Genomic DNA, 24304 nt, shown 5'->3' with positions numbered 1-24304 from the left:
ACACTCTCTCCAACAAGGCTCTCAGCTGATTCCTCAGAGCAGATTAAGGGCTGGGGGTGGGGTGAGGGAAGGAAGAGGATAATCATTATGCCCCCATTCTCCTCATCTCCCCGTTGCCACCACCACTGCTTGTACCCCAAACCCTCCCTCCTCCTCTAGGCCAAGAAGCCCCACACACATTAACACCAGCAAACAGATCTTTGGAGAACAAGGTGTCCCCAGTGCCAGGGGTAGCCACGTGGCAGCTCTGCCCCAGCCAGGCCACCTGTTATATTGATAGATGTCATCGTGGTATTTTTTAGCAGTGAGACCACTTATGGCTACAGGTCACAGAAATCCAATACAGAACATTCCACACGTTTACTCTCTCATGGAATAAGCCCAGAGGCAGGGCAATTGAACTTGATTAGTTCAGCAGTTCAACATTATCATGCACCCAGATTCTTTCCCTTTTTCCTTTCCACCATCAACAACTTGAGGTGGCTTTTCTCCCTCCCATACTGGTCTCAAAATGTCTGTCACAGCTCCAGGCATCACATGCAGACCAGCAACAAACAGCAGCAGAACAGCACTTCTTATTGCTCACCTTTCAGAGCAAGAAAATCTTTCCCAGAATTCCCCTGGTGGTCTTCCTGTCACATCTCATTAGCCAGAATTGTGTCCCACGCCCATTCCTAAGCCAACCACTGATGACAAGGGGTATGGAATTACCATCACCATGATTGGCTTAAAATAGTAAAGAGTCACGCCCCTGGGGTACAACCCGGCCCTGTCCACCTGCTACTGCACTAAACTGAGGTCTGTAAGTAGGGGAAAAGGGGGAGGCTGCTGGGAATGCAATCGCATAGTCTCCCTCCATATTCATATTTAACTGGCTCCAAGCAGGTGTGGCCAGTGCCCTTCCACGGACAAGCCAGGGCCCAGGTCTGGGAGCAGAAGACTGGGGAAGAAAAGGACCAGTGACAAGCAGACACTGAGAACAACCATTCTGAGCCAAGAAATGATGAATGCAGAGCGATGGCAGTGATGGTTAAAGCAGAAGAGAGAAGACACATGCAAGAGAAATTTTAGCATTAGAATCAAAGAGTCTTGGCAACTCCTTGGATGTGGACGAGGTGGGGAGAAGGGAGTGAAAGATGACTTGGAGTTTTCCAGCCAGGATGCTTTTGAGGATGGTGGAGCCATTGGTGTTGATCCGGCTGGACATATTTCTCCTGGATAACTAAGGAGGGCAAGGTGCCTGTATAACGGACTTGACGGTTTTGAGGGCCTTTTCATGCTCATCGGTCTCACTTGTTCCACACAGCCACCCAGCAAGGCAGGCAAGGTGGGACAGGTAATGGCATTCCCATTTTACAGGTAAAGATGCTGGCACTTGTTGGTAACATGGGCCTCAGGTCCTCAGTGTGAGGGAGCCTGGAACTGGGGCAAAATCTGGGCACCTGTACCGGGGGAGTCAGGCTAATCTTGGCTGGGATCTCTGGATTGCTGTGTACTGTCTTTGCCCAGACTGCACCCGCCTCCATGTTCTGGCTTTAAAAGTTGAAATTTCTCTTTTCTCTGTCGTTCATACCAGAGGTCCTTTTGTTGGTCAATTTCAAAGAAACTGACTTCCTTGTGCCGTATTAACCTGACATTTCTGAAGCATAATAATGGGGAATTTTTGTTATTATCTCAGAATGGGGAAGGACTTTCTAAGTATAACAAACTCAGAAGCTGGGAAGGAGGTGGGGAGGGAGAAAGGGGAAAGCAAGGGAGGGAAAGTCTAATAAATTGGTAATAAAAGTAACATTGCAAACACCACCGTAAACAAAATCAAAATGCAATCTAGGAAAAATACAGTATTTGCAATTCGTATTACAGACAAAGGGCTAATTATCCTAATGGATAAAGAGCTCTACAAATCAGTCTGGGATAAAAAAGACCAGCAAACAAATAAGAAAGTGGACAAAGGATATAAACACATTTCAGAAAAGAAAACAGAAATGTTTCTTGAACCTATGAAAATATACTTAACCTCAAATTAATGCACATGATAAACCATTTTTTTGCCAAGAAGCAAAATGATTGATACTGTCTTGGTGAGGGTAAGAGAAACATGAGCTCTCATAAATTGTTGACAGAAGAATGAATCGTAATGAATTCTGGAAGGGAGGCAATATCTATCACTAGTATAAAGATATACACCCTTTCACCCTAAAATTCCACTTCTAGGACGTTCTCCTGCAGAAATACTTACACACGTGCCAAATTACGAAAGTACAAAGTCATGTTGTTGTTTGTAAGAACAAAAGATGGAACACTTCCTAGAAGCCCAACAATTGGAGACTGTTTTTTCTTTTCTTTTTTTTTTTTTTAATTGGAGTAGAGTTGATTTACAATGTTGTGTTAGTTTCAGGTGTACAGCAAAGTGAATCAGTTATACATATACATGTATCTACTCTTTTTTAGATTCTTTTCCTATATAGGCCATTACAGGGTATTGAGTAGACTTTCCTGTGCTATACAGTAGATCCTTATTGCTTATGTATTTTATATATAGTGGTGTGTATATGTCAATCCCAATCTCCCAATTTATCCCTCCCCCTCCTTTCCCTCCAGTAACCATAAGTTTGTTTTCTACATCTGTGACTCTACTTCTGTTTTGTAAAGAAGTTATTCAATGATGATACATCCATCTAAAAAAGAAAGAACTTTGATTGTGCTGATACAGAATAATCTCCAAGACACACTAACTGAAAAACAAGGTGCAAAACAGTATATACGGTAGAATCCATTCATGCAAAATAAGAATACATATGTAGTGGATTTGCACATAGATATGTAGAACTTCCCTTGAAAGATAAACAAGAAACTGGTAACACAGGTTGTCCCTGGGGAACGAAACAGAGTGATTGGGAACAGAGAAGCAAGAGAAGACTTTTTACTATAAACTCTTTTACGGTTTTAAAATTTACCATGTTAATTGATTATTAATAAATTGGATATAAAACAAGATTGGAATGGAAAAGTACACTGAAAGGATGAAAACTTTGATTAGCATGTAGTGGTTTAGAGTGGTAGGAATGGATATTCTACTAGTTTTCTGTGCTGCATAACAAATGATCACCAACTTAGCAGCTTAAAACAACACAGTTTATCACCTCATAGTTCCGTGCGTCAGGAGTCCAGGCAGGCTTAGCCAGGTGTTCTGTTCATGGTCTCACAAGGCTGCAGTCAAGGTGCTGACTGGGTTGCCTTCTCATCTGGAGGCTTGACTGGGGAAGAATCCAATTCCAAGTTCATTCTGGTTGTTGGCAGAATTCTTTCTTTGCAGCTGTATCACTGGGTGCCCTGCTTTTTGCTGGCTGTTGGCTTGAGGCCACTCTAAGATTCTAGCAGAGAGATGTTTCTAAAAACTAATCATGGAAAAAAGCATCACAGAATGAGGAGCTAAACCTCAAGGCAAATCTGCTCAAATCCCTCCCCTGGATGAGTCCCTGTGCCCCCAGGAAGGTGCTCAACTTCTCCAATCCATAATTCCAGGACCTTCACCCTGATACCAACCAGGGTTCTTGGCCTTCCCCAATCAATATAAATTGACTAGAGGCCAGACAAGAAATTCAGGCAAGGCTTTATTGGGGCTCCTGCTGCAGCAGCGGAGAGCGAGAACAAACAATAGGTTCCCTTGCTTGCTCACTAGCTGAGGTGGGGCGGGGGGGGTGGCGAGCTTGTTCCTTATATGGGGTGAGGGTAGAGGTATGTCCAGGGGTCGGGCCAGAGGGGCAGCTTAGGTGTTCATTCTGCCCACCCCTTAGGTGCTGTTGTGAGCCGGGGGCATGTTCAGTACCCTGCTTTTGCTCCCAACACCCTGTTTTTGCTCTGGGCTCTTCAGAAGTGGAAGTTGGGTTTTTTGGTCTTTTGTATCTTTTTGGGTCCAGAATTTGCCCCAACTGTGCATGCACGCAGTTATTTTTAGTCCCATATAATTTCTTTGTATTTTGTTGCTTGAGGAGAGGTGTGTCCAGCACTGCAGCAAAGGGTCCCAGGTCCCAGCTGGTCTCAACCCTCAAAGGGCCCCACATCACCATACAGGCTCATCTCTGAGTCTACACTCCAGCTCAGAGTCTACACTCCAGCCAGCCCAACAATACTTGCTGCTCCCAGAGAAGACTCTTTGGTGCCCCCATCTTGAGAGATGACGGTCCCTCTCCCAGGTGGTCCTTCCCCTCCACTGCCCTTCACATGCTCTTATTCACCTTTTCAGTTTGCCTCTGTTGTCAGCTCTTCTGTGAAGCCTCTACCAGCCCCCAGGAGTCAGCCCCTCCCTCCTCTCCAGATCTCTCTCTGCACCTGTAACATTGTAAAGAGCTTCCACCATTTACTGAGTACCTCATGGGGTGTCAGGCACTGGGCTAAGCCCTGAGGACGCATCAGCTCTAGCTTTCATTAAAATCCCTGCTAGACACCGCTATTATTCATTTTTCAAAAACAGACATAAAGACTTAGAGATACTGCCTAGACCAGGATCGCACAGCTGGGGATGGATCCAGGATTCAAACCCAGGACTCTTTCCACCACTGCAGTCACATTGTATCAGAATTCCTCCCCATCTAGGCCAGTGTTTCCCAAACTCTTCTAGAATTTGGCCCTTAGTAAGAAACACACTTTACATTACAATCTAGTACTCACTGACTTACACGAAAGTTTTGGGAAACAATATCTACCCTTTCTACTTATGGTGCCCTCATTTTACTTCATTTCCTGAAATGCCAGTCGTCATAATCCACTGATGGGCAGCAACTCCTAGTTTTTAAACACTGCTCTGAATTGGCAGCTCCTGCATTCACAGACCCGGCACAGAGCTTAACACACAGTAGGCACTCAGTCTATTCCCAGCCTGACTTCCACTGAGTCAGAGCTCTGAGGTGGCCTCAGGAAAAAACTGATCCCTAAAACCAGTAGACAGGGTCCCTGTGACCCAACAGCCCCAGTGGTGAATCCAATGGTCCCGGTGTTAAATTCAGAAGACAGCAGAAGCTCCTGGATGCAAAGCTGGAAGTCACCCCCGCCCCGGAGAACCCTGCCGGTTCGTAGGTCCGAGGCAGCAGTGCTGTGCCAGGCTTCCTGGCCCCGTGGCCGGGGTCAGAGACCTGGTGTGGTAGTCGAACAGCGCAGGCCTGAGGACAGAGAGGAAGTGGCCAGGGAGTGGCCAGGGACGAGGGGTACTGCCAGCATCCTGTGCCTCCCCGATGGGTGATGGCATCCGCCAGCCGAGCAGGGACAGGCAGGTGAGTTTCATCAGCCCTGGATTTCGCCTCTGACTAAGCAAAGACTGAGCTCCCTAAGAAGCTGGATTCTAAATTTAGCACCAAACTCTGGGAACCTGGTGAGCTGCCCCGCGCTGCCCGTGGCACAGTGGACGGTGAGGGTGCAACTCCATTTCTCCCCCTCCCTCGGCCTAGACTGTCCGGATGCCCAGGACTCCACTGCTGACTCGCCCAGCGCTGCCAGGTGGGCAGAACAGCGCCTTAAAGACCCTCCTCTGAAAGGCTGCTGTTCTTCTGGGGCAGGCATATGGGACGGGGGGATAAAATCCTTCACGGAGCTCAGTTTCCAAGGCCTGCCAGGTGCCCCTCCCCGCCCCCGTAGCCCCATCACCGCCCTGACCCTGCAGTCCCCCTAATGCCCCCACCCCAGGGCCTGAGCTGAGCCTAGTCTCCGCTAGCCCTATGTAGGGTGGAGCCTCCACCCCATTCCATCTCAATACTCCGGCTTCGGGGAGGTCCAGAGGCTGGGCAAGGATGACTCCTTCCCCACCATCCAGCCCAAAAGCTTCTCCTCCAAGGGTGAGCGCTGCAGGTGTGCACAGCTCTTGAATAGCAGACTGTAACCAGCCTCCCCGAGTCCTTGATCATCTCCCCTCATCCTCACAAAAACCCTGTGAGGTAGGCACTATGTTGAACCCATTTTGCAGACTGCAGAGGTTAATTAACTTGCCCGACATTATACAGGTGGTTCAGCACAATACCAGACCCCCGCTCTGAAGGGCCGCACTCCACACCATGTGTGTCTGTGCACAGGGACCTCCCCTGAATCCCAGCTCCTGGAGCTGGAGCTGGAACTCTGACCAGCTGTTTCTACCGCGGACTCCCCACAGCCTGCAAGCTAGAGCCTGGGTTAGGATGAGCTCAAGAGCCACGATGTCAGAGTGACCCTTGCTGGCCATGCGGACCTGGGCGTGGACCACAGTTACCACATCCGTGAAATGGGTTAGTCTTGCTAGAGGTCAAGGAACTGCTCTACATGGCATCATTGTCCCCTAATTCTCTAGATCTTTGTTTCAAAGCAAACAAGAAAAGAAGAGGCAGCTACAGAGAAGGCCTTTTAAGAATTGAGGTATGATCCAGTCTACAGGATGCTCCCTTTATGGGGTGCCTGGTGCTTGCCTTTCCAGGCACTGTCCTTTGGACAAGGTCAATTGTGAGTTTGTGCCTACACCAGAAATACCTAGGAAAGCCCTTCGGAAGGCTGAAATGCTAGAGATGAATAGAAGCCATTAGAACTGCAAGGGAAGGTGTGTGCCCAGGACCTGCCTCATCACCTGGGAGAAGAAAGGATGAAAATGCCCATGATTCGTAGCCTCCCCATGTGCTGGGCCGAGCACCAAGTGCTTCACATGCACCATGTCATTTTACCCAACAATGGAATAGTGCACAGTCACTAAAAATGAGACACATGTGTGAACTTGGAGAGATTGTGTACTTCTTTACTGATTTGCATTTTCTAATTTTTTACGATATACAGCAAAAAGATACTATAGAAACTTAAAAGTGGAAAATACATGATTGGCAAGGAAGCTGCTTTTCTCTCTGTGGGAAGGGGCGACTATGCTCTGAATTCAAGACTCGGCCGAGCGTAATCCTGAAGAGCCCTAAATTAATGCAAAGTTAGGCAGTTACTGCACCTGCTGTATCACACAGGGCCTGTGATTGCCCCTGTTGCCACGTGTTTGATTGCAACTTTGATGAACAGAAAACAGGCTTGGCTGGAGGCACAGAGACCAGTCGGGAGGCTACAGCAATGGGAGAAAAGTAAAAGCGCTATTAGACCCTGTTGCCATAGCAACAGCACAGCAAAGCTATTTTGCTGTTAACTCCTGAGAGAAAAGGCAGGACAAAAATTAATGTAAAGTTATAGTACAATTTGGACTGTGGGTATTTAACCTGTTTGCCCCTACTCCTATGAGTACAGTCAGCACGTTCCCAGCAGCTGTAACTACGCCCTCTCTCTTCTAGTCCAGAAACCATATCCGAACAAGCGAATGCAGTATTTGGGGATGATCCCTAGAACAGCGCTTTCAAACCATATTAAGAATACCCTGGGGACTTTGTTAAAATGCCGAGTCTGACTCAAAGGCAGGTCTGGGATGAGGTCCAAGATGCTGCATTTCTAGCAAGCTCCCAGATGATGCTAATGCTCTTGGTCCACGGACCACACTTTGAGTGGCAAAACCCTAGTCGAGAGGGTTAAACCTTTATAAAGGAAGAAACCAGAACATGCGTGTCTTATTACCTGCTGTCTCCTCCGGGTCTAGCATGGTACCTGGTACAGAAGTGTGGGGAGAAGGAGCAGGAGGCTTAATACCTGCTATATGAATGAACAGATGGATGAATAGATGAATATTGGATTCATTCACAGGTTGATACTGGCCATCTTAATTGAAAAGTTAACACATACCCATGGCAAAACATTAAACGTATGAAAGAGCAAATCTTCCTTCATGGCTGAGCCTCTGGTCACTTGTTAATAGGGTTTTACTTATTTTATTTTATCCTTCCAGAAATTACTGTTAATATATCGTTTTTTTTTTTTTCTTGGCACAAATGGGAGCACACTACAGGCATTGCTCAATCTCTCATGGGTTTTTTCTCTTAAGATATATATTGGAGATTGTTTAATATCTGTACCCATAGATCTACTTTATTCTTTTCAACAGCCGTATAGTATTCTATTCCAAATATATTTAATCACTGCCCCTTTGCTGGAAACTCCTGACCTTACAAATCTTTTGGCGTCTCACATCATGCTACAATAAACACCCTTGTATATATGTATTTGTGCATATGTGTATATGAAAGTTATATGTTGGATAAATTCCTAGATGTGGAATAGTTGGGTCAAAGGGTGTGTATATTTTTATGATGCTAGATAACGTTTAACTGCCTACAAAAGAAGTTGCACCAATTTTACACTGTCACCAATATTTTATTAGAATGTCTAATTCCCTGCACTTTTAAATACTATCCATTTTGTAACCTTATCAATCTGATAAATGAAAAAAGTCCTTGTTTTCATTTGATTTCATTAAATATGAATGTGATTGTGCATATAATCATGTTTCTATGCCATTATATTAACTAGTAAAGTGTTATTTTATTTAAGAAAGTTACCAATTTTTGTATATTGAGTTGGGAACCAGCAGCCTTACTGAATCCTCATACTGTTTCTAGTAGTTTTTTTCAGTTGATTCCTTGGGTTTTCCAGTTACATAACCATAGCATTTGGAAATAAAATCAATTTTGTCTCTTCCATTACAATTTTTTTATCATCTTTATTAGAGTATAATTGCTTTGCAATGGTGTGTTAGTTTCTGCTGTATAACAAAGTGAATCAGCTATCCGTATACGTATATCCCCATATCTCCTCCCTCTTGCATCTCCCTCCCACCCTCCCTATCCCACCCCCCTAGGTGGTCACAAAGCACCGAGCTGATCTCCCTGTGCTATGCGGCTGCTTCCCACTAGCTATCTATTTTACATTTGGTAGTATATATAAGTCCATGCCATTCTCTCACTTTGTCCCAACTTACCCTTCCCCCTCCCCTACAATTTTTATACTCATTTCTTTTCTTATTGGTTCATACTCTGGAAATACTATCAGATAACAGTGGTGACAGTGGGCATCCTTATCTTGTTCCTGACTTTAATCATGTTAATGGGTTTCCATCAGGGACTTCCCTGGTGGTCCAGTGGTTAGGATTCGGCACTCTCATTGCCAGGACCTGGGTTCGATCCCTGGTCGGGGAATTAAGATCCCACATGCCATTCAGTGTGGCCAAGTTAATAAAACAAAACAACAAAAAAATGAGTTTCCTTCATTAAGAATAATACTGACTTTGGCATGAGATATATATTTGTTTTATTGAGGAAATATCTGTATTGTTAAGAGTTTTCCCAGTTCCCATTTCATAAATCTGTTTTAAAAATCAAGAATGATAATAAATGAAGTACAAGAAAACACTGCCTACTATTGAATCATCTTTAACTCCTGGAGTGAGCCCCTCTTGGTTATGGTTCTGTCTTTTTTTTTTTTTAAAGATTTTTTTGATGTGGACCTTTTTTTTTAAAGTCTTTATTGAATTTGCTACAATACTGCTTCTGTTTTACTTTTTTGTTTTTTGACTGCCAGGCATGACGGATCTTAGCTCCCCGACCAGGGATGGAACCCGCACCCCCTGCACTGGAAAGCGAAGTCTTAACCATTGGACCGCCAGGGAAGTCCCCTTTCTGTTAATTGTTTCCATTTGCTATTATTTGATTAGGATTTTGTATTGCTCTTCATAAGTGAAGTTCATCTCTATGGTTCTTTTTTATGCTTCTTTGCATTTGAAATCCATATCATGCTGGCTTAAAGCAAAAGCTGTAACGTTTCTTTTGAAGTCCTCAAACTTTGTTTGAAAAACACTTGTAAAGTCATAAATGCCCAGCAATGGGGAGTGATTAAATTTCTTTGACTAGAATGCTATGAGGCTGTTTAACTCTCTCAGCTGGGCAGGCTGGGGAGGGGGCGGCTCTTTGGCAAGTTTCCCACTTCATTCCTTGACAATCCATTGGTTGGCTTCATTTCTATCTATAATACAATCAATTTTGGAAATTTACACTGTCCAAGAGAATAATCCAGTTTTTTCATATTTATTTACATAAAGATAAGTAAAGCATTTTCTTAAAACTTATTTAATTTCCTCCATATCTATGATTATTTTTCCATTCTTATTTCCAAATTTATATATTTGTGCTTTCTTCCTTCTTGTCTTGCGTAGGTTAGCTAGTGATTTACCAATTTCATTATGTGTATATTTTTATTTCAATTTATCTAGTTCTTGGATTTATGTTCTGGTGTCCTATTTTCTGAGCCAGTAATTTGTTTTCATTTTTATAAATCTTTCATTTCTTTTCCTTACATTTGTTTTTTCATTACTTTTCCAACTTCTTGGGTTGTAATAACTAACTAATTCTCACCCCTTCATGTTTAGGAATGTAGGACTCTGAGAACAGCTTTAGCTGTGTCCTCAAGATCTATGCTGTCCGATACAGTACCTACTAGCTATTTAAATTTTAATTTATTAAAATGAAATAAAACTAAAACTTCAGTTCCCCAGGGCATTAGGCACATTTTAATGATTCAATAGCCACACGTGGCTAGTGGCTCCTGTATCAGACATCCCAGATGCAGAACGGTTCCTTCTATTGGACACCGAGGCTACAGAATATAATATATAGTTGTACAGGTTCAAACGCCTCCAGTTACAAGCGACATAAACCCAACTCAAACTCATTGAAAGCCCTAACGAGAAACATGAGCTCAGTACCTGCGAAGCCCTGAAGTACAGCTGGCTTCAACACAGCTGGATTTATTGCTTCATTTCTCTCCGTCTTCTGGTTCTCTTTGTCCTGGCTTCCTCAAATCATATCATCAGGGTTCTTCTGCCCTCTCCCTCTTCCAGTTCTTTCTGTTTGGCTTTTCTCTGCTTATCTTAGCCATGCAGCATAGCATAACAATGTAGCGCAGCAGCTAAAGCCTCAAGCTACAAAGTCAGACTTCCTGAATACAAACCCTTGTTCCACCATGAATGTAAGTGATACATTACTTAACCCCTCTTTGTCTCAACGTTCTCAAAATGAGGACATAATAAAACCTATTTCATAGAGTTGTTGCATAGATTAAATGAGATAAAGCATATCCAGCACTTCGAACAGCACCTGGTACACGGTAAGTACTCACCGAATACTAGCTGTTGTACGAGTGAATCCTGTTCTCTGCATGTGGCAGGCTGTTTGGCCACTGGCATCTGCAGGCTCACATCATCCAAGCCTAGTAGAAAAGAGACAGTCTTCTCCATTAGCTGAAAAATCTCAGCTGGGGCTCTGGTAGCCCAATTGGGGTCAAATGCTCATCTTTAAAACAGTCACCGTGGTCCAGAGCATGGTTGCTCTTCATGGTAGAGGCCTGGGTCACGTGCCCCAACTCTGCAGCCAAAATAATATTAGTCACCATGATTAACAATCCCATCAGGGATTTCCCTGGCGGTCCAGTGGTTAGGACCCCACGCTTTCACTGCCATGGCCTGGGTTCAATCCCTGGTCGGGGAACTAACATCCCGCAAGCCGTGTAGCACAGCCAAAAAACAAAAAAACAAAAAAACCAATCCCATAAAAACAACAGAGTTTGAGGCAGAGATAGTTTTCCAAAGAAAAAGTGAACTACTTTTATCAGAGAAAGGATGTGGAAAATTGTGCTGAGTAGTCAGAAACTCAAGCAGTCTCCTACAACCACCCCTTGAATGCCCACCATGTGTACACACACATACGTGCACATATACACACATTTCTTCCCCTGCATATTGTCTTTAAATGCCCACCTAACACAATGCAACTATCCTACATACATCAAATATATAGAAACACTTGTGCATTTCTCTCAGTCAGAACTGGATGTGGCTCCTAATGGTCACACAATCTATGATTAAATGATACATTTAACCACCCCTAACACAGTATACAATGGTGGGGAAATAGTGGTACACACACACACACCTGTTGAGAAAAGGAAAAAGGGGAAACCAAGAAGCACAGTCTCCAAACAATAGTGTAGGCCACATCCTCTATACAAGGATTACAAGGGCGCCAATGTCTAGCCATGGGGTGAATTTCTTGGTCTATCACTATGGGTGCCCCCAATTTTGCACACTGAGAAAATCTCTTGTCCATTATTTTCCATGACATCAGAGATTAGGGAGATACTTCCCTTCTGAAGAATATACTGCCTTAGAAGCCTATTTCCTGTTGGATGACTAAGGGGTCCTGGGAGTTTCCTTTGGGTTTAAGCCATCACAGACCCACTTTGCCAGTTTGTGGGTATTAAATCACACAAACTCGTTTAAAATTCTGATCTTCTGCCAGAAAAATTGTTTTCTAGTGTCTTCTTTGAGCTGGCATTCCCACAATAGAAATCCTGCCAAGTTATGGTCTTTGAATCTGAGGCCCTCTCTTGTCATTTCTGTCACTTAAAAATAATCCTTTCAGAAAACTTGGACTGAACTGACCTTTAGTAAATAGACTTCTGGTGCATTCTCATGTTGAATCTGAATTTCTTCTGAAATTTTTAAAGAACAACTTGATTTAAGTGCACTTGAAAATAATACAATGAAAACATTTTCTAAGATATCCAAACCTCAGTTCCTTCATAATCACATGGAAGCAGGAAAACCCACCCACTCTCCAGAAGTTCAATGAGGAATAAAGATCTACTTTTTGTACAATATAAGATGACTGAGAGGCACAATCAATAATTATATTGTCAGCCATTCCTGCCATAATAAGTCAGAGTCAAAGTTAGCTAGCACTCTGTTTGAAAACCAAATAAAATGTCAGCATATTAAACTTTGGGGCACTGTCTCTAAAACTGGAGTTCAAACTTCATTCATGTCCCTAAGAGACCAATTTCCCCACCCACCCTTAATCATACATGGTTGTCTGTACAAAACAAATAAGTTCATAAGTACATAAATTAACCATACTTCTGCTGGATGGATATACTCTCATTTGACAGAGCAGTCTGGCAGTTATCTGGCTCTTTGGATCAGCACAGACAACCGTAGTGATCAGGGTTCCTGGCTGCAAGCAACAGAGACTGTGTGTAACTGATTAAATAGCAAAGGAGTTCATCAAAGGATGGTGCATTGCTCTCTGACCTGTTGGGAAAGCTGAGCCTGGAGCCTAAGATTCCCAGATCAATGAGCAAAACCACACCACAAAACTGTCTTGTTGATGAAGTCTCCCTCACTGCTGCCACCTCCACTGTCCCACTGTGGACACTCCACCTTGCAGTCACCCCACCTCTGAAAGTCAGGTGTCTCGGCAGCACCTGCATCGGCAAAATGGATTCCACCCAGAGCCTCTTCCTCACCTTCCTCTCTTTCCAATTAGAGCCTCAAGTAGATGAGTCTGATTAATATATATGAGGTCATGTGTGTGTGTGTCAGACACCAAGCAAGCCGGGGAAATAAGTTTTCAAGGTTCTCATTTAGGGAAGAACATGGGACTTGTAAGGCTGGAAATTCTCTGAATGTAGCAACGTGGCTCAAAAGGTTACAAGAATCCATAAAATGTGGTCAATGCCCACTACCATCATCAAACTGCATTTTTAGCCAAGAAATCCACATCTGGAAATTTAATCAGATAACTGCCAAAATTCTATATCTTGGGCTTCCCTGGTGGCGCAGTGGTTGAGAATCTGCCTGCCAATGCAGGGGACACGGGTTCGAGCCCTGGTCTGGGAAGATCCCACATGCCACGGAGCAACTGGGCCCGTGAGCCACAATTACTGAGCCTGCGCGTCTGGAGCCTGTGCTCCGCAACAAGAGAGGCCGCGATGGTGAGAGGCCCGCGCACCGCGATGAAGAGTGGTCCCCACTTGCCGCAACTAGAGAAAGCCCTCGCACAGAAACGAAGACTCAACACAGTCATAAATAAATAAATAAATAAATAAATAAATAAATAAATAAAAGAACGTGAATTTCTTAAAAAAAAAAAAAATCTATATCTTTAGGAGTTATAGAGATCAACTCCCAGAAGCCTACAGACTATTTCATGGATAAATGCAATTGAGACCAAGAAATCTCTCTTCCTTCTTCCCCCAAATCTTAAGTCGGCTCTAAATAAACCACTACTGAATGAACTCCATGATGAACAAGTTTGGTTTAGAGGGAGTCCCTGCTCTTTACATGATGATAACGGGACATTTCTTCCAGTCAGAGAAGTTGAGACTTTTTTGGCATTCAGGCCTCCATTTACATCTGGTACACCAGGTTGGTTATTCTTAATGTGGTCGGTCACCTGACTTAGAATCGCCCTCTTTTGGTTAGAAGGGGTCCCTTAAAGCCTGCTTTCTTTGTGCCTTTCTTCCCCCTTCTGAATATCAGAAGCTGCAGTTAAATCTCAGTTTTGATTCCAGTGCTCGATTTGATGAACTGGCTTTTCTTTAGCATCTGGATCGATCTTCCAATGCATTCACCAAGATGGTGGCAGGTGACAGATCAAGACTTTTCTCAGAGTCTCTCCTTGGGAGTCATGGTCACCATGGAAGCCACTGTAAGAGGGAACGCTGTCTTCTACCCCATTTCACCTCTGACTACTGGCACCTCCACAGCCCTCCACTGAAAGTAGATTAAGTTATGGTTGATAATAGAGAAGATTTGTCAGTCCTCCTACGGAGATAGGATTCAATATGAAAGAACAATGTTATGTGTAAAAGAGTGGGTCTTCATTTGCGTAGCATGATCAGTGAAGGCTCTTCTGGAGCATTCTGGTCTAAATTCGATATGTAGGTTGAAAGAGACTAGACCAGATTCTAATTTCTACCTCCCCTACCTCAATATCACAAACACAAGCCAAGAATGAATGAAGTCGATTTGATCATGTATATTGGTGGCCTGGACCACACAAACCTATTTATTTATTTTTCTTTTGTCCTTAAATTAATTTTAAAACACAGTTAATAAAGGCAGCAATCTCCTGCCTTTCCTCTCCCCGTCTCTATATTTTTAGCTGATCTGGCATTTAACTCCATTTCACGATATAATAGGTTTCCACCACTATTTCTTGATTTATCAATTGATTGCATGGCTGAGTTTTTGCTATATTAGATGAGGATGTGGCTGTCTAAAACCTCTCCGCTTCCCTTCACCCTTCCCCAATGTCTTGATAGTCACAGCACTAGTTAGGGCTCCTCTTTTGGTTACTTTTGTAAATGTGAGCAACAAACTGATGCTGTATTTCCTTTTCCATCAGTTCCTTCCCCTATCTAAGATGAGAAGCTCAGTAACCCTTGCTTCCCTTCAGCTACTGATATTTTCCCCTCCCTCTGTATTTCTATTTTTGCCAGCTGTACTTTTACCTTTGCATTTTAACACCAATAGCAGGAGCATCCTGTTCTGAAACAAAAATTAAGTTGTCTTTGCTCTGTCAACAGGATGTAACTAAATGCTGAAATTCAATAAGCAGTGTTTGCCTACCAAATGTAAAATAGCTAGTGGGAAGCAGCTGCGTAGCACAGGGAGATCAGCTTGGTGCTTTGTGACCACCTAGAGGGGTGGGATAGGGAGGGTGGGAGGGAAACGCAAGAGGGCGGGGATATGGGGATATATGTATACGTATAGCTGATTCACTTTGTTATACAGCAGAAACTAACACAACATTGTAAAGCAATTATACTCCAATAAAGATGTTAAAAAAAAAAAAAGCAGTGTTTGCATTCTTGTGGTTCTAGGACAATCATTCACTGCTGAGTGAGGATTACTGCTCACTCTTTCACACCTATTTGTTTCTCCTGAAGTTTATCAGTTTATATTATGCTCCACTTTCTATTATCAATATTTCCCTTTTTTTCCACATGCTCCATAATATCACCTATTCTATCAAGTCACCCTTTTCCCCAAGGATCTCTTTCACAGAGCAGTCTGCACAACCTCCCTCTGACTTTCTCTTCACCGCTTTTTTGGGTTGATTTCCTAAGTTTCCTGAACCCCAGGCCTTTGCATTCTTTGGTTTACTCTTTGGCTTTGCTGCAGCACATTCTCAAATAGCTTCCCCCCAAAAAAGTGGATGTAGGAAGTAACATTTCAGGGTCCCTGATTGTCTGAAAATATCTTAATATTACCTTCTAATTTCAGTTTGGCTGGGTATAGAACTCTAGGTTAAAATTTTTTCCCTCAACCAAAACAAGAAATCACACAGACTGAAGGCAGAAGCAGATATGAGACTCCAGCTGTCTTCTACTAACCAGACATTAAAAAGATTTCCAGAAATGTTACTTTTAATTAAAATGTCATTTATGTTAACATATAATGTGTTTATTATTTTTAAATGGATTAATACATTTGAAAATGTTTAATAATAGTAATTTTCCCTCAAAACTTGGAAGGCATTGTTCTATTTGTCCAGAATCCAGTGCTGTAGATGAGAAAGCCACTGCTAATCTAACTCTTGTTCTTCTTGAGATAACATGTATTATTTCTGGAGTTTTTTAAGCTCTTCTTAGTGGCCTGACATGTCACAACAGTATGGCTAGGTAGTGGTCTTCTTTCCTTGTTCTTGTCACTTGGTGTGCCCTCAGCTCAGGGAAATAATCTTGTATTATTTTTTATTATTTCTGTCTCTCTGTTTTCTCTGTTCTAGGTCTCTGGAATTCCAATTATTCAGATATTGACCCTCCTCAATTGATTCTCTCATCTTTTCCTTCTATTTGTCTTTTTATTCAACCTCCTAAAGTATTTCTTCATGTTTATCTTCCATCTCTTCTTTTGAACTTTCTTTTGGTGATGTCATTCTTAATTTCTAAGTGCTTTCTTTTTCCTTAACCATTACTTTTTCATGGGATTCTGTTCTTGGTTAATGAATATATCTTCTAGAGTCTCTATGGATACTAATTCAAGGTGTGTTTTTTTTTAAGTTCCCTTTTGTTCCCCCAAATTAATCTATTTTTTTCCAGGGTCATTTTTTTCTGTTTCTTTGGTCTCTCTCTTTCATTCTGGAGGATTTCTTCAAATGCATGATGGTCCTTGTTTTCATATGCAAAGATGAAACAATAAGAAAGCTGAGAGAGAGTTCTGTGCATTCTGGTGGCCTTGTTAGCTTAGGGTAACAAGCAGGGAACCAGTTGGTGATCTACAAGGGTGACTCCTACACACACCAGATGGGATGTTCTTGGCTCAGGGCCACTCCTCAATTTCTTTAGAGAGAGCCCTCAAGGGTATTTTTCTTTTTCTTTTTTTTTTTTTTTTGAGGGTAGAAAGTGAGATTTATTGAGTACACTGCAAGGGAGCAGTGGGCGAGATCAAAAGGGGGTTTGTACCTGGGGGAGAGACACTGGGCTTCTTTTATGGTCCCTTCTGGTCACCCTTGGGTTAATGTTCCACCCATATGGTAGTTAGGTCTGGGTGTGTCATTGCTCCATCTTCCTGGCATGCTGACTGCTTGTAACTGCTGGTAATTTTCCATTGGGGGAGGGTGGGATTGTCTTATCTTGAAAGGACCTCCCCAGCCTAAGATGGCTGTTCTATTGTTAAGCTCCACATTTCTCCCCTGACAGATCAGCAAAGTCAAATCATTGACATCTAGGTGATGACATCATCTTGGGCTACTTCTTGCTAAGAAGCAACGACATGGGGTCCCAGTTGGCTTTGCTGATTAGCCGTGGGGCTATTGAGTGTGTGTGAATAGAAATTTTGGGAGCACTGTTCAAGAGTACTCAGCTGTGTTGATGCTAGGGGTTGGAATCCTTGTCTTGTCACCATTTGTAGCTTGATGGAATGAAGTCAGTTTTGTGGCAACTCATTTGAAGTATTAATACCTGGAGATGTTGGTGGATCAGGATGGATGGTCCTCAAGGGAGGATGGAAAGAGAAAGGGGATCTCACAGTGTGACTGGATTCGCCCTGGACAAGCTGCCGCTACCTACTGCACCAGGTGTGGAAGTGAGGAGTCCCAAGGCCAGGACCAAAGGACACTGCCACCCCATCAGGCAGGGACGGTCGGTTGGTATGGGACCACGTTTCAGGTCTGCCAAAGAGTCACCTAGTCCAGGACGCACAATCCCTAGTTTCCAGGGACCTCAGGCCGTGGGCAGTGTTGAAGAGGAGAAAAGACCATTTCCAGAATGTACCCCTTAGGGAGTCGGAGTCCTATCCCGGAGGCCTTCGGGTCCCACCAAGGAGTACCTTCAATTGACTCAGGGTACCTGCTGACTCGGGGACCTTCTATTGCCCTGAGTCAGCAGGCCGATCGCTACGTGTTGGAAGATGGATCAGAAAGGGCAGAGAGAGGAGAGAAAGGCTTCCCCGTATGGACCACCAAAATTCCAGAGTTCGGCAATGGCTCCAGCAACGCGGTTGGTAGAAGAATTTACCAAGCCAGAAGTGAGGGTAGAAAGCGAGATTTATTGAGTACACTGCAAGGGAGCAGCAGGCGAGACCAAGAGGGGGTTTGCCCCTCCACTGTATTTCTTTTCCCCCTGAAGGACAGACTCCTGAATGTGTGTATATAGTCTGGGGTGATAGGAAAAGGGGGATCACTTCTTATAAATAAATATGTTCACCCACTGAAGCTTAGCCCCCTCTGTCATGGCCCTCCCTGCCCCTGCCACTCTTCTGCCCCCCATGAGCTTGGTGTTGACACCTTAGCTCCAAAAGGAGATTATACCAGGAGGTGGCACTCAAAAGATGACCGTCTCTTCACGCAAATTGTGTCTGCTCCATGAAAAATCAAGTCTCTACTTAAAGTACCTTCTGTTGACAGTATAATGACTTTTATCAAAAGAAAAAAATAGATTCTCTTCTGCCCCCTCTCCATATTATTTTCTTCTCTTTATCCTGTTTCTCCTCCTCCTCGTCCTCCTCCTCATTCCCTCTTTCTTCTCTGAGCCATAAGCTGGCCAAGAGCAACCGTTGGCACTTGCTTCATTCCTTCTCAGGCCTTCAGAGATTGTTAAAAATAATAAACTCCCAGCTACTGCTGATTGTGGCACTTGCGTGTTCACAATCCATCAGGTGGCATCATTTAACACTGCAACAGCTTCATCATAATTACCAAAACCAAGGATTTTATTATACATTGAGTGTGCTCCTGCCATATGGTTTTGAAAGACAAGTCATTTCTCAGAAGAAAGACTAGTTTAGGAAATGTGAATGTTTAAAATTCCCCCACAGTATTATAGCTTTTTGAAGTTCTTTCGCTTCCTAATATGAGCTTCTGGCAACTTACTTCTCTTGCTTGAGGATGCATTTGGAATGCAATCCTGTATGTTCAAAACATCTCAACCCCACTCTCTCCAGTTTTTGGGCAGGCCTGTAACTTGGGGTCTGGGCCAGGCTCTGACATCAGCCCAGGTGCATATGCCTGCTTCTGGACTCTCCTTGCCGCCCCTTCTCTGCCTTTTGTCTAAATGTCAACAGCTCAGGGCAGCTCAGTTCTCAATACGTCCCTTGGGAAAAGCCTCACTGGCTTAAGTTCCTGGTTCCATAATGTCACAGGTCATCAAGTTTCCCAAAGCTTGAGAAAACATGCTTCCACCAGGAGACATCTGAAAAGTGGGAAACGTGGGAAATCTGAAACATGAGATTACCTTAGATTTTTTTTCAAAGATTTAATGTAATTCTATTCAGTGTTTATAAAAGTCAGAATGGACCAACAGCTCAATGTGAAAAGACGCCACCTGAAATATCTGAGGGGCTTGGAGGCCAGGCAGGAAGCTGAGCTCAGAAATACAGAAGTCTCTTTCAAAACTTTGAGAAGATAGTGCTAAATGGCAACCAAGGAAACAAGAAAACAAGTGTGCTGGTCTCGCCTGTTGAGGGTCTATTGCATGCCAAGCACTGATGCATGCTGGGGGTTCAGGAGTCAACAGGAAGATGAAGTTGCTGCTCTTAAAGATCTTGTATTCTGCTAGAGAGAGGTTAGGAAAAGAAAGGAAGGAAAGAAGAGAAGAAAAATGTCAGCTGGAGACAAGAGAAGCAGAATCAATTCTTGGGATGTTGGAGTTTTCTATCTGGACTTCTCCCTGGATCCTTCTCAGGCAGTGGCAGTAGGTGGTTATAGATGAACTGAACACAGGGTTTCTGAAATAAACTCTTTAAGGGACATGGCCACAATATAGAGAGATGCAGGCTGGCACCGCAAGACCCCAGGGGTGTCATCCACACAGGCGACAGTGGGAATGGCGCCCCCTGGAGTTGTGACTGGTACCTAGGTGTTCCCTAACTTGTGAGATGGGTTGCAGAATTAGCATCTCAGGTCTAGGTGTTGATTCTTTGTTTTCCTAAAAAAGGCAAAGGAAAAGACCCTCCACTATTATCTGGTCCGGAACCCCAGAATCTCCCAAGGCTGTTGCCGGAGGACCGCTTCCAGGGCTGATTCTGAATGGAAGCCTCACCTTCCTTGGGGCAGAGTAAATGAAGGGAAAGCTGGATACAGTTTCCTTCTCCTCCTATAATTCGCTGGCAACTTCCTCCAGAGCTTTTAACAAAACACCATAATGATATCCTCCATGAGTGCTGTTTTAAATGTTTGGTTCTGGTGGGCGTTGGGGAAATAGAATTAAAAACAAATTCTCCTCCCAACCCAGAAAACCTCTCCATCAAGGAAGAAAAGAAAGAAAACAATTTTATTATTGAATAAGCATTAAACCAGAATGCGATGCGCCTCTCAGGCAACCCGCTAGGAGACGGCAAAGACAGAAAGGAGTCTCGTCCTTTTATACAGCCGAGCAGATCCAACCAATTACATACATGGTCTGAAGATAAACAATAACCAGCCCTCAAGTAAAAAAGACTTGACAGCATCATTGGCCACACATAATTCATCTTAACTTAAGATGAATTCACTTGGTAGTTGGGGTAACCACCTGTGTTAGCTAACTGGATTTATCCAAAGGAAAAATTAACTTCTCCTACCTTTATGACAGGAGGTAGTTTTGCAGCTTGGCGGCTTCTGCCCTCCCAGAGAAACAGGGAGATAAGGGCACCATTTTCCTCAAGGCTGGCATTTCAGAGAGATGGTTCCCAGGTCCTTGAGAAAGACATTCCTGCTCATAAACCTGGCAAGAGGCTTATTTAGCTTTTTAAAAAGATTTGCATACATTTCAAAGAGACAGAGGAACAATTACAAGTTTCCAAAGTAAATGCTCTAAGAAAAGGGAAGGGGAGAAGTCTCCTCTTGCTTCAACAGGGAGGAGTAAGCCTCTTATTTTTAATTTGTATTTGCCTTTACAAGGGCATGAAGAAACTACTGGCAAAACTTTGGTTTAAAATGGTTCTTTTAAAACTAAATTCTGAAATTCTTCTAAGGGGGAAAATTTTTAATTTCTTAAAGAAGACTCTCGTGGGGAAAGGAAAGCCACTACTCTTGGTGATGTAAAGCCACTTTATGCAAAATAGTTTGCGCATTTTTAAGTAGCTTTGAAAAGTCGGCTATTGCGCAACCAACAGCAGTTGCTATGGTAGCAAAAGTTAGTGTTATTCTAATCTACTTGGTGATGAAGTGTCTGGAGCTGCTGCTCAGTGCAGGAAGCCATGTTCTGTGTGTGGAGTTGTTAGTTTTTGCACCATATTACGGGAAGAATAAGCTGAGCAGACTGTGGAAATCAGGGTGGAAAAGGAGGGCAGACACAACATGAGGTCTGAGCAACCGTGAGTCAGAAATGAGAGAAACCTTGAAAATTAGAAGCGCTTGGGTTCCGTCTCTCTAACCAGTCCTTACTGAGGACTGGACTAGGGTTGGGATGGGGAGAGCGACTGAAGGGTCCCCGTGTGTTGCACAGAGATGTGGTGATTGTACACACAGGGCCTCCTCCAGCCCCTCCAGCGACTCAGCAGGATACACGTCATTGCACCCATTAGGACCTGAGGACTTGTGAAAGCGAAAGGGACATGTCCGAGGTCACAGAGCTGGTGGCTGAGTAAGGAACAAGAATCTAGGATCTCGCTTTCAGAATGGGAGGAGCTGGCATACTGATGTGAGAGGAAATTCGGAGAAGAAACCCGTTTCACTGGAGGAGGGAATGGTTGGTCTCAAAGTTAGAAGAAAAAATAGAATCAGTATTGTTGGTGAATTTAGGTTCGCGTTATCTAGAGAGAGAGAGACGGACAAAACAAAGAGAGAAAGCCAATAGCACAGATGAGTGCTTCACTAGAATGTAAGTCACAAGGGGGTGAGGATTTTGTCTGTTGCATTTCGCCCTGGCCTTAGAAGAGGGCCAGGCGCACAGAAGGGCCTCAATAAAAAGTGGCTGAGTGACCGCCAAAGGAATTCTTGCAACAACAGAAGGCTGAGGGAAGAACACAGTGGGAGTTTAACTAGGTGGGTTTAGGGTCTCGGTAAAGACTAAAACAGCACTTATCAAGAACCGTGAAGAACTGTCTAAGATTTTATCCTACTTGCAATCTACCAAGTTAGCCTGTCACAGTTCCATGGATGCTGGCACAAGACACAGGTCTCCTGGGTCAGAGCAAAGGACTTGGGGACTCATAGTAATAGCGATAGCCAGAGAGACTGTGGGGGTTTTTGCTTGGTTGGATTTTTTGCTTCCACAGGATGACATAAAGAGATCTAGGTGACAGAAAGAATGCCAAGTGACACCTGCATTTGAGGACAGGAACCCTGAACTTAGGGAACCCGAATCTTTTTTAATTGGCAGTAAACATGCCTGCCCTTTGCTCCAGAGGCAAACACAGTCTTTATCTTCCAAGGCCATTCACTGTGTAGATATCATTGAAAAACAACAGTCTGGAGCAAACAGAGAAGCCTTGGCTTGTAAGACAGGCAGAAATGTCAAAGTCCCACAGAGAATTAACTGCCAACAATAAACTAGCACTATTTTCCCTCGCTGGAGGACCACCGCTCTATGTAATGATATTGAGAACACCCATGTGCAGAGGAATGTCAGGGTAAACAATGATGGAGCCGCAAAGTGGACAGCTTGCCTGAGGTCTGGGGAGGAGTTTGGGAAGATATTGAGTTTTGATGTTGTAACCATTCATCATCAGATTCATATGAATGAAACGAAGGAACACAGAAATGACTTATAATGGAAGCTTAATTCCATAAGTGCACGGGACCTTAAGTATCTTAGCCTGGATTCCCCCCAAAGCTTCCATGAAGATAGTCTATTTGGGAATTAATCCCAAGAAACAGAAGTGAAGGACAGTGGAAGTAAAATGGGGAAGGGGGGAGAGCTGATCCAAGGATGTGTTATCAAGCTGGCCACCTATGTGGGCAACAGTGCTCAGTCCCACGGAACCTTCTGAGGAGCCAATGAAATGCATCCAGAACGATCTTCCCTGGAGATCAAAGAAGCCTGTATCCATTGGCTCTGTCCCCCACTGATCATGAGAGTCAACTTGCCTTGATCATCCAGGTTATACATGTATGAGTCCTGAGCACGATCCTTGGGTTTCCTGGGCCTGAGGCAGGAAGCAAGAAGCATTGGCACGGGTCACAGGAAAGGAGCCTTCAGGTTGTACCTTCATGAAACTGGTCAAGCCAGTGTGGAACGGCCCGCCACAGCGGGGATGGAGTAGGAGCTGAGGCTGAGAAGATCTGAAGTGATACACGACGGGCATAGCATCCAGGCTGCCCCCCGTACCACTCAGATCCACACAAATCCTCCAGCAAGGTCACTTCCTCACAGAGACCCCTTCAAGGTGGTGGCCAACCACGGTCTCTCCCAAGATATAATGCAGTTGGTCCTGAAGCCATAATCCTCCTCCTCTACCAGTCAGTCTAGATTTCCCTCACCCTCAGCCAGCACGCTGGTCTATGCTGCCTACCTGTTGGGGTGACCCAGCTATTCACTGAAGGGTCTGAGCCCTTAACTGCCTTGCCCTGGTGGGATTCTGGTCGCTGAAACTCCCCACTCACCATTATCACCAGGCTTGGAAACACTACAAAACTCCAGTGAATTCTCTGGGCTCCAGACCTGCTCTCCACTGTCCCCCAGTATAGCAGCAGCCCCAGCACCTCGTGGTCATTAGGGTCAATTACACACATCCCAAGTCAGACATGTCATATCACCTTAACAATCACCATCCCGTGTACTTGGGCGGCTTCTAACCTCCAGCCCCAGAGACTCCCCGCCCAAAGGCTGGGGGAACATGTTCAGCTCACTCTCCAAGAAGGTCAGAGGCTCTGAGGAGCGGGCACCTTAGGGACAGTCTTGACTAGTGATGAATAGGAGCGGGTAGATAACTACCCCAGCCATGAGGCCCCTCCAGTGAGACTGGAGCAATTCCAAGGCACGTTCCACATCATCTCCCACTGCCCACAGTGGTGACCTGTGGTCATTAACACACACCGTATGGACCCCCTTCCCTTCCCTGTCTCACCTTCTCGCTCCCCTGCTGGTGTTTCCTGGAATCACTCCCAGATTCACTACTCACTCTCACAGTCTAGTCTCAAGAGTCTGCTCGGTGGGGAACCCAAACTAGGATGTT

At 44.2% G+C, this 24304-nt stretch overlaps 1 long non-coding RNA gene across 2 annotated transcripts in view; it reads right to left on the bottom strand.

Annotated features, from left to right (window-relative positions):
- Positions 1-2393: 2393 nt before the first annotated feature.
- The window catches only part of LOC114236020 (uncharacterized), a 53922-nt gene continuing 32011 nt past the window's right edge, over positions 2394-24304 (bottom strand). Inside the window, exons 4-5 of one of the 2 annotated variants that reach the window (XR_003622063.2) lie at positions 11044-11133; positions 2394-3398 (exon numbers count right to left, since the gene is read on the bottom strand). This is a non-coding gene — a long non-coding RNA (uncharacterized LOC114236020). The remainder of the gene's footprint in view (positions 3399-11043; positions 11134-24304) is intronic. The other variant, XR_003622064.2, reaches the window with a different exon arrangement.

The sequence above is a fragment of the Balaenoptera acutorostrata genome, chromosome 3 (genome assembly GCF_949987535.1).
Source record: "Balaenoptera acutorostrata chromosome 3, mBalAcu1.1, whole genome shotgun sequence".
NCBI lineage: Eukaryota > Metazoa > Chordata > Mammalia > Artiodactyla > Balaenopteridae > Balaenoptera > Balaenoptera acutorostrata.
The sequence above is the reverse complement of the archived record's forward strand: the minus strand, read 5'-3'. Positions and strand labels throughout refer to the sequence as shown.